An 18,249-nucleotide genomic window follows, 5' to 3' on the forward strand; every position below is an offset into this window, starting at 1 on the left:
CAATCAAGATAAGTTTTCTAATGACCATTCATAAATTCTCTTTAAAGTACCATAGTTGTTTTAAATCTAGAATCTAGATCCTTTCTTTGTGCTCCATGAGATAAGTAGATAAGTCACGCCCTTGTCACTAATGGTTTAATTATAAGTAACTAGTTGCTTAGCTACTTGTATGTATATACGTATAAAAACGATATATTAAGAATTAAGCATGCATGCACATTGGAAATATATTGGTGTACGTGTATTGTAGAAGAATTTGATAAAAAAAAATAAGTTCTTAAGAACAAGGGATCCGTAAGATCACAAAAGGTTTAGCAATAAGCATCTACAATAAATAAATATAGATGTGTCTCTAAAGGTAACAGAAGCTATGTGCTCATCTAAAATAGCCTGGAAGACTACGTTCATCTACGGTAAAGGTTAAGTGCCTTGCAACAGAGGTCAAAGTTCATCGAGTAACTTGAAGCAATACATTTGTTTTTTAAGTTACTTGAAAAGGAGCTGGCTAAAACATTGTAGCTTCATGAGAAATAGAAAAAGTGATCACGATTGCTATGAAAAGAACAGAAGCGGCTACCATCGCTATATAGAATGATGTGGATACGGTCGCGTAAAGATAATTTGACTACAATCGCTACACAAAAAGACGTGGTTATGGTCGCGTAAAGGATAAATTGGCTACAATCACATATGTTGAGAGGAAATACAACAACCAGAAGAAAAAAAATCAACGACTAAGGTCATACAAAAAGGAAACAGAAGCTATGCCTCCTAGCAAATAGAAGTGACTATGGTCGCTTAAAGAATACTTATTAGCGAGACGTCGCCGGAATAATTGGCAAAGTCATAACGTGCATGGAATTATGACGAAATTCAACTATTGAACAAAATCAAGAGGAAATGCTTCAAAATAGAAGAAAAACAAGAACAAAAAAAAAGTTGTGATCAACGATCACTACTGAACAAAGTAAAGGAAAAGGCCTGCCTGCAGACCATGACCAATGCTAATCGAATAAGAGGCAACACCTCTTACAAGCATAACAAGCAACGACCATGGTTGATGTTGTTGGTATAGATGACTGCGATGGATGTCATTGCCAGACAAAAATCACAAGCTTAATGGAAATAAAGTAGCTACGGTTGCTGATAACAGGATTTTCACTCAGGATATCAATTCCCTATGCAGTTGTAGTACAAAGGGTTATCAATCCAAATGGTTGTTATGCTAACAGATGAGATATGATCAAACTATGCAAGTCAAGCCAAGCAGTTATGGGGTTTGATCTAACAATCCTAAAATAATTAAAAGAAATTAAATAAACAAGAACCACACGACCTAAGCACTCGATGCAAGCATTCGAGTACAAGATCGGCTGGAGTGAACGGGTAAAGAAGAAGAGTATGAACAGCTCGAAGGTGTACACGAAGCTGGTGATCGGGTACCAGTTCGGGTATAGGGTCGAGTTATGAATAAAAACGTAAACAATCAAGATGTGAAAGCTCCTAAGGATGGGGTAATCGACTCCTAAATGTTCCTGACCAGTATGGATGTCCTACATGCTTCAAGCAAATATTCCCTAGACAATGAATCTCTAAAATCTTGTTAAAACACTCTCGTGATAGAAACAATCAACCTTGATCACTCCCCTACCCAACTCTCGTTGGAGAAACATGACCAAGCAGGCAATACAAACCGATTCATTATTGTCAATAAACTCCTTACACATCTAATCTCTTAGGCTAAGTGAGTAAATCTCTAGCATTGATTGATTCAAGCATTTCATCTACATCTCTCGATGGTAAAACACTCTAGACCTAGTCTCAACCTCTCGGTCTGAAAATGGCATTAAGAACATCAATCTAGAAAAGAATTTATATAACATAAACAATCAAGCTAAGACATCATAACTGATCAAGAACACATAATTGTCTATCTCATCCCTAGAAACTTTGTTTCACTACTCAGATCTCATTGCAGAAAACATAAAAACACAAATAAACGAAAATTGCATTGTATTGAAAATAAGATAAAAGCAAAAGAGTACAAAGTCGAAATCTAAAGGAATAGCAACAAAAATGAAAATAAATCCTAACAAAGTGAGGAAAAAGAGTTTGAATCGCTCAGTCTCTCGTTCAGAAGCTCTAGCTCTCTGTTCTGAGTGTCTTCTGCGTGCTAGGGCGAGAGGAAGAAGAGGGGGGTTTATATATGGAAACCCTTTTAACCTAGCTTCCCAGTCCTGCCCAAGGGTCTGCTTGATGAGGTGCACGAGGATGAGGTCGGGTTACTTCTCGGATAGGTCTTCGGGTTGTTCTTCCTACTCTTGTATCCTCTTCGATCGGGTTGGGGTTCGGACTGTTCTTCCTGCTCAATAGCTCTTTCGGGTACATGCTCGGATTTGACCTTGTTTCTCCCCATTTTAGGCTCTAAAGCACCTGTTTTCATCCCAAATGTGCAAATGCAAGAAGGCAATACCCTAAATGGCCTAAATGCGAATTCCTACAGTTAATGACCTAAAAATGCTAAGGTTAGGGTATATATAATGCAAAATATAAACAAAAAATATGCTTAAAACATGTAAATTAGAGAGTTATCAGTTGCTAAAAATTAAACAAAGGTGCAAAGCCTCCTCATAAATCATAAGAATCATAGAATGCTCACTATTAAAATTCGGAGGCAATGTCTCTGATTATAGAAAGTGACAATAGTCACTAAAATAAAACAGAAGAGGTAAAGTCCTTTCAGATGCAATAAGCATATAATGCTCATCACAAATAAATAAACTAGGGGGCAATGCCTCCAAACAAAGAAAAGGTGATGATGATCACTTAATACAAAAGCTGAGGCAAAACCTCGTAAGATATAAGAAGTGCTCATTATATAAAGAAATCAGAGGCGATGTCTCCCAACAAAGATAAGTGACGAGGAAGCATACTCTGATAAACTGGAAGTTGCTTACCCATCGAGGGAGCAAACTTAAAAATACATAAACTTGGTAGTTGCAAATCCATGGAGATAGCAGACTCTGAGACACAAAGATGTTTACCCATTGAGGAAGCATACTCAAATATATTGTAGTTGCTTACCCATTGAGGAAGCAAACTCCACTAAATAAAAATGTACTTACCCATTGAAGAAGTATATTCTAACAAAATAAAAGTAGCTTACCGATGGAGGAAGCAGACTTCATATTGGAGTGAGGAAAAACTTCCTTACATGAAGTGGCAACGATGCCCAATACTAAAACATAATTGAAAAATCTATAGTGTGCAATGACCATGGTCAGGACAAATCAAATAAGAGATGCCTCATAATAAAAAGCACCAGACATTGGTCGCATCAAAAAATAGAAGGGACAACCCTCATTATAAAAAGCACCAAAAATGGGCGCTCCAAAAAAAAAGGGACACACCCTCATCAAATGATGTAATGGTGACCAGCAATTTATTATAATGAATAAGAGGCAAAGCCTTACTATAAATAAACGTCAATAATGGTTGCATCGCATGCATGATTGCGGTAAAAGTATATGATGTGAAAAAGATCGTTACAGAAATCAAAGTAATGATGGTCACTCCTACAAAAACCAGAGGAAAAACTCCTGAGAAATAAGAAACAGCCACAATACTCACAGTAAACTGAGTCATGATGAGCATTGTCGTTTACAGAAAGGAAAGTAACGAGGAACACTACAAAGCAAAGTAGGGGCACAATCTGGCACAATCGGGCACAATCTCTGAAAGAAAAGCAACTATACCACGATTGTTTCAATATTAAAGAGACAAAAAGCTCACTTATAAGGGTAGTGACTACGGTTATTAGCCAAGAAAAACGATGAGTACGTACAATCACCGCTATAAATAATAATTGTGGTTGTTGGGTAAGAACGAACAAAAGGTAGTGAAGAAAACTATACAAAATTATTAAAGAGACAAAAGCTCTCTGATGTAAAATCAGATGGCTACAGTCACATAGCTTAAAAGAAATAGTAACAAACGGACACTAGAGAATCTCAGGAGAAATCACCTCCAAAAAGATCATTGGCGACAGCTACGCACCAACAAAATAATGCGTTTGTGTTCACGCGAAGCCTCCTAAGAAGCAAGAAGCATCGAATGCTCATTACAAAAAAATGAGAGGCATGACCTCCATAAATAAAAGCGGCAACCAACGTCACTGTGACAAATAAGTGACGGCAGGTGTTACTTTTTGACGATCTTAGAAACCGATGGTGTAGCACCTCCCAGATTTGGTAAGAGGATGAGTAAGCTCATAACACAAATAAACGACAGGCGCTACTTAAAAAAGAAAACCGCATCCTCCGAAAAGTCAGCGAGAGGTTGAAACTTGAAAGCTCCAAAAACGAGTAAACAAACAGCAATGCTTGAAAAAGTAGAAGGCAAAGCCTCTGAAAATTTTAGAAGTCCTTATAAAAATCACTCACGTGAGAGTTTAGACAACCATGGTTGTGTGAGTCAAATCTCAATTGTATAAGCTATAGTGAAGGTCACCAATAAACGCTAATAAAGATCATACAGATCGCTTATAAGCTATCCTTTCAATTGCTAATAATGATCATGTAGGCTGAAATGATGAGAGTAATGGTTGTGCAAGTTACTAATGATAATCAAAGGAGCCTCAAGACGTTAAGATATGACCAATGAAGCCAAAATTCAATTGAGTGTGTCGCACAAAGACGTAGCCAAAAGCTCAGTCACCACAACATGTGAGAAGTAAAGAGGCTGTAATAATGCTTAATTAAGAACAATGAGTTACACACACATATAAATAGTACATAGGAGACTAGTGTTACAGCATAAGAAATGTTTGGCCGTGTAAATGAGAGATATTGTAGGCTTCCCACAACAGACCGATACTGAGAAGCATCTTCAACAGGAGAACCGCTGGCAAGTGTGAGCTTGGGCGATGTTGGTAATGGACTAGAGACTGGCTTAGCTTCTAGCATATTGGTTTTGAAAAGAATATCGATGATGTATTTTTGCTGCAGAAGATGCATCCCACGTCGAGACCTAGAAACCTCAATACCCAAAAAATAATGAAGATCAACAGGATCTTTAATGGAGAAGCGGTCTGCGAAGACAGTGAGAACAGCAGCGACAATGTTGGAGCTACTCCCGGTGACAATTATACTGTCAACGTAGACGAGAACGTACGTGATGTGTTGGTCGAAGGTGCAAATGAATAATGAAGCATCATCAAGTGAATTTGTGAATCCAGTATCAAGTAAGTGTTGATTGAGAGACATGTACCATGCACGAGGGGCCTGCTTAAGGCCATAGATTGGCTTCCGCAACCGACAAACGTAAGAGGGTCTATCTTTATCAACAAAACCCAGTGGCTGCGACATAAAAACCTCTTCAGTGAGTTCCCCTTGGAGAAATGCATTGTTTACATCCAGTTGTTTGATAGGCCATGCTTTCTTCACCGCAACATCTAAGACAGCCCGAATTGTTGTAGACTTGATAACCGGACTAAAAGTTTTAGCATAGTCCTTGCCATATTGTTGATGAAAACCCTTAGCCACCAAGCGAGCTTTGTTGCGATCGAGAGTCCCATCAGCAAGAAATTTTGTAGTGAACACCCATCGACAGCCGACAATATTCTGTTGAGCATTAGGAGGCACCAAAATCCAAGTAAAGTTAGCAACAAGAGCATCATATTCAACCGAACACGCCCGTCCCCATTTAGGATCTTTGAGTGCTTGAGCAATTGTTGTTGGTTCAGTCAAGCAAGAGTGAAGAGATGTAGCCATAAAACCGTATTTGTGGATGGGGTTGTGTATATTATTTTGGGATCGAGTTGTCATTTTGTGGTGATTTTGCGGTGTCTCATTATGTTGTGTTTGGTTTTGTGGTCGAGTGGGAACAGCTTGGTGCGGTGGGTGGATTTGTGGTGGTTGTGGCTGAGTTGTGGGTTGCAACTCATTTTGTGGTCGAGCAGTAGGCTTAGTGGATCGAGGTTGTGGCTGAGTCGTGGGTCTCGACTCATTGTTAGAAGGAGCACTAGGCCCCGAGAGTGGAGAAGAAGAAGGGTGAAGAAGACGATACCTGAGGGTGTTGACCAGATGAGAGCGACGATGGCAGGTGAAGGTCATTATCTTAGGTTCCCAAACTCGATGGCATAGAAGACATAGTCGACGTCGGAGCAGAGGAAGGTGATGAATTAAGTGGACCATGACTTGAATTGGCATTTGGTTGTTGGGCCTTGGATCCATGTTGTGTAGTAGAATGTGTTGTTGGGCCTTGAGGCTGACCCAAATTTTTATTACGACGTTGATAGGTATTATTGATAGGAGGTCGCGACAATGGCAAAAGCGGCGACAATGAGGAAGAAGGTGGAGATGACGGTGGTTTCACTGGCGACGGAGCCACTGGAATCGTAGTGACTGACGACAGAGATGACGGTGCACCGGCACACAAGCCAGGTTGGACAGAACTATTCGATACCAACTCACGAAAAGGGAAAATGTGTTCAACGAATTGAACATGGCGGGAAGTATATATGCGGCCAGACTGAATGTGAAGACAACGGTATGCAATTTGAGTAGCAGAGTAGCCAAGAAAAACACATCCTTGAGACCGATCAGCAAGCTTATGTTGTGTATAAGGCCGAAGCCAAGGGTAGCACAAGCACCCAAACACTCGAAGCTTCTCATAATTTGGTGGTTGTTGAAAAAGCTTATGAAATGGAGACTGAAGTCCAAGAACTGGAGTGGGCATCCGGTTGATAAGATAAACAGTTGTAGCGAACGCATATGACCAATGATCCTTTGGTAGTGAAGCCATAGACATGAGAGTGAGACTTGTTTCACAACGTGACGATGCTTGCGTTCACACAAACCGTTATGTTCCGGAGTGTGAGGCGGTGAAGTAAGGTGTGTAATGCCATGTGTGGAGAGCTGGTGTCGTAGAGCCACAAACTCACCGCCATTATCGGTGAACTAAGTCCCAATTCTTGTTTGGAAACGATTCTCAACAAGTGCCTTGAAAGTGAGGAACACGTCTTTAACATCAGACTTGCGTTGAAGAGGATATAGCCACGTAACAGGTGAAATAGTCAACAAGAACAAGATAGTATTTGTAGTTTTAAGTGGAGAGAATTGGAGATGTCCAAACATCAGAAAAAATATACTCAAGAGGGCGATTGGAGGTTATTGTAGAGTGTTTTAATGGCAACTTGTGACATTTATTAATAAGGAAATCTGAGCAAGATAAGTGTTTTTGAGTAGAAGAAGCAACAGGGAGAGAAAAAGTAGAAATAATAGTGTTTAAAATAGGTGGAGAGGGATGCCCTAAGCGAGAGTGCCATGAAACAATACTTGTTCTTGGACCAGAAGAAGATAACATTGCCACAACATTCGGATTTTTCACCGGCCACACATACAAGCCACGATCAGTTCGACCTTGGAGTAATGGGACCCCTGTACTCAGATCCTTCACCTGAAAGAAGGCAAGATAGAAGTGAACAGAAACCCTGTTAGCGTTACAAAGACGATATACAGAAATAAGGTTGCGATGTATATCAGGAACACAAAGAACTTTATCCAATTTTAAAGCTCTAGTTTGAGAGGGAAGAAGCATAGAACCCGTGTGAGTGATAGGCATAGTAGTGCCATCAGCAATCACAACATCATCACCACTAGTGTAGGGCTGGTGCAGCGAGAGATTGTTAAGGTCGGAAGTGATGTGGTGTGTAGCACTCGAGTCGACAATAGCAGCCATGTTTGCCCTAGGTTGCCACGGAGTGAAGGGGCAGTTGTTGTTGCGTGAAGCAGGTTGCATCGAGAGGAGTTGAGGACACCTCCTAGCACTGTGTCCTTGAGTGTTGCAAAGTTGACACTTACCCAAGTAAGGACGGAAGGACCGGTTGTTGTTGTTACCTTGAGATTATTGCCAGTTGTTGTTGTTGAAGGAGCGAGTTTGCATTGTTTGGTTCCAGGAGCGACCGTTGTTCCTGTTGTTGTAGGTGCTGTTGTTTTTGTTGGTGTTGTTGGTATTGTTGTCCATGCGACGTTGGAAAACATTGGCGGAGACTGGAAACGGGGTCGGAGAAGCAGCAGCAGCAATGAGGCGAGATTCATGGTTATGTAAGCGTTCATGAACATCGGTAATGGTCGGTAGAACATTTTTGCCTTCGATTTGATCTATGACCGGTTTGTAATCTTCAGGAAGACCTTCAAGAATCTTCTCTATTTGATCCTCAAGATCAAGCGGTTTCCCAAGAGCAGCAAGCTCATCAAAACGAATAACAAGACCACGCACATAAGCATCAATAGTCATGTTACCTTTAGTCCATACCTTAATCTGATTTTTGATACCTTGAACATGACCACGACTTGGTTTAGCGAAGATGGACGTAAGAGTTTCCCATACCTCAGAAGCAGTAGTGGCACGAGACGCCAATGGTTTAACAGGAGCATACATGGCACCAAGCAAAGCATTGTAGAGTAGGCGATCTTGGCGATTCCAGAAAACAAAGTCTGGGTTTGGAACGGTGACAACATCAGTTGTAATGGTGGGAGACGGAGCAGGGTGAGATCCATCAAGGTAGCCAGCGAGTTCATAGCCGTCAATCAAAGCATGGATCTGGAGGCTCCACATCAAGTAATTGGTGTCATTGAGTTTGGTAACATTGGATGTGTTGACGTTGAAGAGTGATCAATAGGTCAATTAACCCCAATGTGTACTCCACCACGATCTAGTGGTATCGTCGTAACACTTCAGGATCGAATCCACAGAGACCAAACGATGCACTATGAAATTGTATAGATTTGAATATAGCTAAGGCAAAAAGAAAGATTGTGCTTCAAGTAACTGATTAAAAGCAGAATTTAAATAAAAGCTTTGCAATCAAGAGAAAGTATTGGGCGTAGGGAATCAATTAGGGGAAACAATCTCGAAATTAGATGATAGGTTGGGAAAGCATTAGATACCGTTCTTGAACTCAAATCTCGAATGTAAAACTAACCTACTGTCGCAGCATTAGTTATCTATGCAAGGAATTGATAAAACTCTAAACTATCGTTTGAATCTAAGCAATCCTAGCAAACAATAAGTTCAAGTTTGATTTTGTTCACAAGGTGCCTTAACTTCAACTTTCGTTGGCTAAGGATCACCTTGCTCTCCTATGTTCTTTTCAAGTAATTCAACAACACTTTTGATGCCTAGATGAATTTAACCTACAATCATAAACTAGGTAGCTAATCTAGTTTAAGCATTATAATCAACAATAGAAGAAGAACACAATAGATCAATCCCAAATCTAGCAACCTAAATTCAAAGAATCATGAAAACCCCTTTTTGAAACCTGAAACCCAACAGAGAGACTACTCAGACATATAGAAGTAACAGAACAACAAAACAAGGATGAAGAAATCATAATTGAATTGCAAAGAGAAGTAAAAGGGTTCTGAAATCTTCTCCAAAGAGATACAAAGGATTAGAGATCTTCTCCCAAGCTTAAAAGTACTCAAAAGCTGCGTAGAATAAAAGTTGTCTTTCTAGAGGTCGAGTCTCGTGATTAAATAGTAAAATAAAACCCTAAAAGTCGGTTTAAAACGAAAAAGGAAAAGTTGCTTCAGGTACGGGACTGGTCGATCCGAATGAGGATCAGCCGATCCTGGACGCTTATTCTGTGTTTGCTCCATCTGCTTACTAGTCCGATCAGTCTTCACCAAATTGGCTCCAGATGTATGTCTTCATCCCCAAAACACTCAGTTTCCTCCCAAAGTAGCCTAGAACCTGTACACACTCATAAAACACTAAAAAGACTCTAAAAGCACACTTTGACTCAATAAAAGACTCAAAACAAATATAAAAACTATGGCTAAAACCTATAAAATACAGACACATCAATTCCCCCGGACTTGAATCTTTGCTTGTCCTCAAGCAAGAACAGACAAAAACTCAGGAACAGAGAAAATGTTTGTAAGTGGAAACTCACAAATGCTTGGGAACCTCATCTTTGCACTCTTCATCAAATCAAATTAAGAACTAATTTTTGTACTCTGCCCATGATTAGGATCAACACTCCCTACTCTGAACTCCACAGCCTTAGAGAACCTTCAGTCTCCCCATCATTGTCTCTCTACATCAGATTAGTAAAAGGTGCGGTCTTACCATGGGAGTATCGATCATTGAACTTTTTGACTCCTTCAACCTTTTATCGCCCAAGACCTCCTTCATATGCTTCCTTTCCTCTCTCTTTTCTCACTTTCAAAGGATTGATTTCTCCCTAATTTTCTAGGGTATCATTTTTTTTTTATCAATCCTTTGCTCTTTTCTTGCGGACAGGTTTCCATGAATTTCGAAGGATGCACGGGTTTACGCACAACCCTCGGTTCACTTCTTTATTACCTATATCCTCTTCTTCTTCTTTTCTTTTTTTTTTACTGAGTACTGAAGGGAAGAGAGAGGGGAAGCATACTTTGTGAGGAGATGCATGTCTTGTATGGCTTAAGGGAGGTGTCTTGTCCGATGTATACCAAGCCCCAAGGTAAGAAATCAAATCCGGTTAAGTCTTATCAAAGCTAGAGACAACTTCTGGTTCAATTTATTGTCCTCCTTGGCGAGTGTCTTTTGGGGCGTGTTGAGCCTGCTCATGTTCATTCCAAGCTTCATTCTAAATCAGAGGTACAAAAGTAATCATAAGAGTGTTAGATCAAAGCAAAGATTCCTAGAAATGATCATAATTTCCAAGTTTTTTTTTTCTTTTTTTTTTTGATGAAGAACTCGATAAAAGGAAAAGAAAAACCAAAAGAAAACAACATTAGTAACTTGGAGACATCCCTCCCCCGGACTTACTTCACACCATCCCGGTGTGAAAGAAAAGCGAAGGAAAAGAAACCTCCGACAATAAAAAAAAAAAGAAAAAAAAATCCTAAAAAAGAAAAAGAAGAAACCGTAAAGAAATAGCAACTGGTCAGAACTAACGAGAAGGCAAGGAGGTCGCGGAATGGTCAGAGCCGAGAGGCTCAGTAGCTGCGTCCTCGTCGTCACTAGCAGCGTGGGAGCCGGTGGTGGGGCAAAACAGGACGGTGCAAGAGCCTGAAGCCAAGTAGCCAGTCGAGTGAGAAACAGGTTGTTCTTCCTCTGAGTGTCATATACCCAACTCTCAAACTCAGAGTGAGGTGGCTCCTTAGGTGTGGCAGCAACAAACTGGTTCACATCGAAAGGAGGAAATGGTGGAAGGGAATGAGACGGATGTGAAGATGTAGATGCAACCACAGGGAGTGTGCCGCTACGGGATCTGGTGGCTGCAGGTTCACGTTCCCCTTCCAAAAGAACGTCGTAGATATCGCAAACGGCATCAGCAGGAGGATCAAAGTCGATGTTCTGAGTTTTACGAAGTGAAGTACAGAAAGGCCTAGGGATCAGCATATAGCGAAGGTGACCAGCCTTGTCCTTAAAGCGGTAGCAGAAGTTGTGACGCACCAAAATCTCCCTGGTAAACATATGCTTGAGATAAAGCAACTTCCGCGTTGAAGCCGAAGTAGTCACAATACTCGATGATAGGAGTCACCAAGCTACCGATCAGAACTCTCTTATTCTTAGCATGAACCATGTTCCTCCGCACCTGCTCAAACTCCTTAGCAAGCAGGAATCCAAAATTAACGTCATGAGTTTGCTGGTAAATAGGCGAATCCGGGGCGTGGAGAACCTACGAAGACCATGGAAAAACATCCACAACTCAGGCAGCTGCAATGTGCTAGTCTCAGCCCTAGCATAGATAGTGTTACTCAGGAACTTTGCAGTGACACGAAGGAATGGGTTGCGGATGCGAGACTGTCTAGCTCCACGAGAGATATATTGCCCAGCTCCAATCAGTTTCCAAATTTCCGTCCTACTGTCGAGCTTCTCCATCTTGCAAAGTCTGTTTCTTGGAAAACCAATTTCGCAGAGATCGAACATGGAGATGATATAGTGCTTTTTGAGCAAGAAGAAACTGATCGAACAATGCTCAGCCACCGTGTCAGCTCCCTCTGGCAAATCCACTTGTACAGTGGCGAGAAATTCTCGTGCGAGCCGCTCATGCAAGTCCCATGCCTTCTCAGCAAAAGTACCAAACCCCATGTTCTAGACTAACTCATCAAAGTCTGTTAATACACCCATTCGTTTAAAAAGGTCCCGGTCAACAAAATGAGTTGGCTCCAGCTTGCACTGATTGAGTAGCTTCAAACATTTAGTATCCTCATCATCCCAAACCCTTTTTGGTGGTTCCTCGGAAGGAGTGGCAGTCTCCTTACCACTTCAACGACGTTTAGGCATCCTCTGCAAAATAGGAAGTAACCAATATGTGAGAAAAAGGAAGGTAATCTAAAATTCCCTATGCTAATCAACCCATGGAACAAGCCTATGCTAAATTCAAGCCTCAACAGCCGAAATCTAGTTCCAAGAGTCAGTTAGGACAGTTAATCTCACTAATTCACGCATCAATTGGAAACATGAGGAGAGAATAACACAAATCTCAAAAGAAAAATTGAGAAATTTAAACCTTGGGATCGCCAAAAATCGAACATAAATCGGGAGAGGAAGAACTTACCTTGGTCGGCCGATTGATACAACAAATGGGTTGGACAAAGGATGAAAAACCGAGTGGTAGAAACCCAAAATTGAATCAAAACAAAGGATAATTCGAGAGGAGAAGGGTTTGGCGAGGGAGAAAGGAGGAAGAGAGAAAAGAAATTAGGTTTTATGATTGGGAATTTGAACACGAATCCGGACTTAACCCGGCTCAATTTAAGTCCAAAAACCCGGAATACCAATTACCTTCCTTCCCCTCTCCTTACCTTTTTTTTTTTTTACTTCTCTCGATTATTTACTTACCTGGAACGGGGATCAGTCAATCCAAAATTAGCTGGCTGATCCTGACGGCTACGGAACATTTCTTGAAAAGGGATTCACATCTTCTGCGTGTCGAACCTGTTCTTGAAAATAAAGCTCACTACCAAACGTGATTCTCGAGTGTCTCTGTAAAGGATACAAAATAACAAATTTCCTAAGGAAAGAAAACAAAACTTAAAAGAGAAGGGTAAGCGAACGCAAATACTGTGGGTTACCTCCCAGTAGCACTTGTTTAGAGTCTCGAGCCTGACTGTTCTTGCTGCCTAAACAGCTTGGGGTTCCTCCAGAGGGAGAGAGGTCTCTATCGGATCATAATCCGCCAGGTACGGCTTTAGGCGTTGACCATTGATAGTGAATTCTTTACCTTCTTGGTCCCAAAGCACAACAGCACCATAAGGCATGACTTCCTTGAATCGAAAAGGTCTGGACCAACGAGAACGCAACTTACCAGGAAAAATCTTCAGCCTCGAGTTGAAGAGAAGAACCAAATCATTTGCAGCAAAGTCCCTGGGGATAATCTTCTTGTCGTGTAAGGCCTTGGTCCGCTCCTTGTATATCTTGGCATTTTCATAAGCATCCATGCGAATTTCATCAAGCTCATTCAGCTGAATAAGGCGTCTCTCTGCTGCGGTCTTGACGTTGAAGTTCATCTGCTTAGTCGCCCATAAGAAATGATATTCAAACTCGACAGGTAAGTGGCATGACTTCCCATAAACTAGCCGGAAAGGAGTAGTGTCGATGGGTGTTTTGTAAGCGGTCCGATACGCCCACAATGCATCATCGAGCTTCAAAGACCAATCCTTTCTGGTTGAGTTGACCGTCTTCTCCATGATGCTCTTGATTTCTCGATTTGAGATCTCGACCTGCCCACTGGTTTGCGGATGGTAAGGAGTGGCGACCTTGTGTGTCACGCCATGTTTCTGTAAAAGAGTTGCAAAGAGCTTGTTGATAAAGTGAGTTCCTCCATCGCTTATGACCACTCTGGGAATACCAAACCGTGGAAAGATTATGTGCTTGAACATCTTGAGGACCACTTTCGAACCATTGGTAGTACTTGCTACAGCCTCAACCCATTTGGAAATGTAATCCACTGCCACAAGTATGTAGAGATTTCCATAAGAAGGCGGGCAAGGCCCCATGAAGTCGATTCCCCAACAGTCAAACACCTCGATCTCCAAAATAAAGTTTTGTGGCATCTCGTTCCACTTGCTTATGTTCCCTCGTCGCTGGCAGGAGTCGCATTGGGAGACAAAGTCGTGTGCATCTCGGAATAAGGTGGGCCACCAAAGGCCTGCTTGGAGCACTTTTGTCGCGGTTCTGAAGGTAGCGAAATGTCTTGCGTAGTTAGAACTGTGACAGTGAAAAAAGATCCCTTGAATGTCTGATTCTGGAACGCATCTCCTGTAGAGGCCGTCAGCACAATGCTTGTAGAGATAAGGTTCATCCCAGAAGTAACGTTGCACATCTCGTAGGAACTTTTTCTTAGCATATCCAGTGAATTCGGAGGTTCTTCTGTAGCATACAAGTAGTTTGCGATATCAGCATACCATGGGGAATCATTACCTATCTGTTGAAGAACCTTGGCATCAGCCTTCTCCTTATAGCAATCCATGAAAGCTGCAACCACATATACATTATCCTCAGGTAGTCGGTCATCTATGGGGATCTCCTCATCAATTCTCAGCCTAGAAAGGTGGTGTGCCACGCCATTCTCGACCCCTTTCTTGTCCTTTATCTCAAGATCAAATTCTTGCAAAAGCAGGATCCACCGTAACAGCCTTGGTTTAGCATCTTTTTTTGTTAACAAGTATCATAATGCAGCGTAATCTGTGTGCACAATGACCTTGGATCCGACCAGATAGGACCTGAATTTTTCAAACGCAAAGACTATGGCGAGTAGCTCCTTTTCTGTTGTGGCATACTTGGTTTGCACCCCATCGAGTGTCCTGCTAGCATAGTAAACAACTTGTAACTTACCATCCTTGCGTTGTCCCAGAACTGCTCTAACAGCAAAATCACTTGCATCGCACATAACTTTGAATGGCAGGTTCCAACCGGGTGGTTGGACTATTGGAGCCAATATCAAGGCTTGCTTGATCGTTAGGAAAGCTTCCAAGCAGTCTGTAGTAAACTCAAAGGAGATGTCCTTGCATAGCAATTGGGTGAGTGGTTTAGCTATCTTGGAGAAATCTTTTATAAATCTTCGATAAAATCCAGCATGACCAAGGAAGCTTCGTATTTCTTTCATGGTTTTTGGAGGTTGTAGACTGGACATCACCTCTATCTTGGCTTTGTCGACTTCTATTCCTCTCTCAGAAATTCGATGGCCAAGGACAATCCCATTGGTGACCATGAAATGGCATTTCTCCCAATTAAGAACAAGGTGTTTATCCACACAACATTGAAGAACCTTGCACAAGTTAGACAGACAGGAAGAGAAAGATGAGCCATACACCAAAAAATCATCCATAAACACCTCCATAATATCCTCATTCAAGTCGAAGAATATTGACATCATGCAGCGCTGGAAAGTGGCTAGGGCATTGCATAATCCAAAAGGCATCCGTCGGTAAGCGAATGTGCCATAATGGCATGTGAAGGTGGTCTTCTCCTGATCATCCAGGTGAATCGGAATTTGGAAAAAACTGGAATAACCATCCAGGAAGCAGTAGTAAGGGTGGTTTGCTAAACGCTCAAGCATTTGGTCAATGAATGGAAGGGGGAAGTGGTCCTTCTTGGTGGCTGCATTGAGCTTGCGGTAGTCGATGCACATTCGATGCCCTGTTACCGTCCTGGTGGGGATCAACTCGTTCCTTTCATTTGCGACTACTGTCACTCCTCCTTTCTTTGGCACTACATGGACTGGGCTCACCCAAGTGCTGTCAGAGATTGGGAAAATAACTCCGGCTCCCAATAGTTTAAGGATCTCCTTCTTCACCACTTCTTTGAGGTTTGGGTTTAGCGTCCTTTGGTGTTCGATGGACGACTTAGACGGGTTTTCAAGGTGAATCTGTTGTGAGCATAACTCCGGTGATATACCTGAAATATCATCTAAGGAATAGCCCAAAGCCTTCTTATATTTTCTTAACTCGCAGAGCAAGAGTGCGGTCTCAACATTGTTCAGGTTAGAATTGATGATAACAGGATATGTGGAGTTAGGCCCAAGATAAGCGTACCTTAGCCCTTCAGGGAGTGGTTTTAGGTCCAACTTTGGAGCCTTGAGTTCGGTCGAGTCCTCCAGATTCGACTTGGTCCCAAAGCAAGTTTCGGGATCGGTTGATCCATCGCCTGTAATGGTCAATCCATCGCCCTTATCAGTTGGTTCCACAGGAGGAGCTGGATCAGTCAGTCCAGTTTCCGGATCAGTCAGTCCAGTTTGCAGATTGACGAATATGACTTCATGTTTCAGTATTGCCGCAGCATTGAGTGTTCTTGCTATGTTTTCAGTCCCCTCAGACAGATATCCCAGCTCTGGTTCCTTCTTTGTCAATGCGACGGCCAGATGATCACTTGTACACACTTCGTCATAGATCTCATCAGCTATTTCCCCTATTGTGTCTACCTAGAAGGTTTGGCCATCAATTGTGGGTTTTTTGGCCACTTTCTCTAGGTTAAATCTCAAGACCAAGTCATCCATGTGCAGATCAATTTTACCTTCCTGGACGTTTATCATTGCACCAGCCGTGGCTAAAAAGGGTCTTCCAAGTAGAATGGGTTCTTGGGATTCTTCATCGAGTTTCAAAACAATGAAGTCTGTGGGTATGTAGCAGTTCCCAATCTGAACCGGTAAGTTCTCCAATACTCCTTCTGGACGGCGAGTAGAGCGATCAGCAAGGACTAGGGTGACTTGGGTAGGTTTGAAGGTGTAAAGACCAAGTCGCGTCGCACCGCTGAGTGGCATCAGGCTCACACTCACTCCTATATCACTGAGGCACTTGTTGAACTTGAGATCTCCTATTGTGCAGGGCAGAGTAAACGGTCCTGGATCTCCACATTTTTCCGGCATTCTATTTTGGAGCATTGAACAGCATTCTTGTGTGAGATACATTACTCCTTTCTCCAAACAGAGCTTATCAGTGAGGATCTCCTTCATGTACTTCTTGAGAGATGGAACCATCCTTACTGCTTCGATGAAAGGGAGTCTGACTTGAAGCTCTCCTACCTCTGATTTCAGCTTCTCATACTTGCGACGCGTAGGGAAAGGTAGTTTAGGTACATAAGGTTGTTGGGGTTTCCAGGGTTGCTCTCCTCCAGCAGTAGCTGAACCAGGGATTTCAATATCATCAGAAGCTTGGTTGGGAACCTCGTCAGGGTTGCTTTCCTGATTTTGTGTTTTAGATTGGCCAGTCTTGTTATTAGATCGGTCAATCCCTTCTTTTTGTTGTTGTTCTGTAAGCTCCCTGCCGCTTCGAAGGGCGATGACATTCACGAATTCTTTTGGATTAGCGTCGTTTTTCCCTGGAAGTGTTCCTGGAGGTGCCTTGACTCTCGTTGCGCCACTTGGTTCTCCAGCACTCTCATGTGAGAGTTTAACGAATCTATTCTCCCATTCAGTTCAGAATAAATGATGTTGATCTTGACAGTCACCTCAGTGGCGTTTTTCTTTTGATTCTCCATCAGAGCATGCATCATATGTTCCAATTTGCTCTCTTGCGGGGTTGCGGCCTATGGTGCAGTTGCTTGATAACCTTGTGGGAAGTTATTGACTTGAGGCTTCTGCTGAAAATTCGATCCTCCAAAGCCTGTTCCCTTGTTCTGGAAGCCTTGTGCGAAATTACTCTACTGAGGTCGCAGAGGATAGACCTAATCCTGGGGATTCTCGACATTGTTGCTTCTGTAGGACAGATTAGGATGATTCCTGAAATTCTGGTTAAAGCCCCGATTCTAATAATTTCCTTGTCCACCTATGTAGTTCATCTCCTCCGTACCCTCAAGGTAAGTTTCAGCTCCGAAATCTGCATATCCTCCAGCCTGTTCCTCGCACAAGTTGACGTTTTGGTGATCTCTTTTCAGTAGGAGATTCACTTTGGTTGTGAGGTCCTTAATAGCATCAGTCTCGACTACATTGACCCAAACTGTACGATCATAGTCTGTACCGTGATTGCTATTGCTTGCCGCAAGATTTTCTATCAATGCATTGGCCTTGTTTGCGGTGTTGGTGGAGAAGTCTCCTTTGCTGGCTGTGTCTAACGCCATCGGGTACTTCTATTCGATGCCCCCATAGAAAATGTTCATCAGGTTCTCTTGGGTGTACCCGTGATGAGGACAGTCTCTAAGATATTCCTTGAACCTTTCCCATGCTTCACAAAATGTCTCCATGCCTCCTTGAGAGAATGTAGTTATTTTGCTTCGCAGTTTGGCTGAGCGCGACTTAGTGCAGAAGTGGTT

The 18,249-nt window shown here is 42.1% G+C and overlaps 1 non-coding gene and 1 pseudogene across 1 annotated transcript; one reads left to right on the plus strand and one right to left on the minus strand.

Moving 5' to 3' along the window:
* Positions 1–13,124: 13,124 nt before the first annotated feature.
* LOC147933991 (uncharacterized) lies at positions 13,125–17,687 on the minus strand (annotated as a pseudogene).
* A 426-nt stretch (positions 17,688–18,113) lies between these two features.
* LOC147933992 (small nucleolar RNA R71) lies at positions 18,114–18,219 on the plus strand. Its single transcript, XR_015573441.1, has one exon. It is a non-coding gene; the product is annotated as a small nucleolar RNA R71 (small nucleolar RNA).
* Positions 18,220–18,249: the final 30 nt, after the last annotated feature.

The sequence above is a fragment of the Camelina sativa genome, chromosome 11 (assembly GCF_030686135.1).
Source record: "Camelina sativa cultivar CO46 ecotype springtype chromosome 11, ASM3068613v1".
In the NCBI taxonomy this organism is placed as follows: Eukaryota; Viridiplantae; Streptophyta; class Magnoliopsida; order Brassicales; family Brassicaceae; genus Camelina; species Camelina sativa.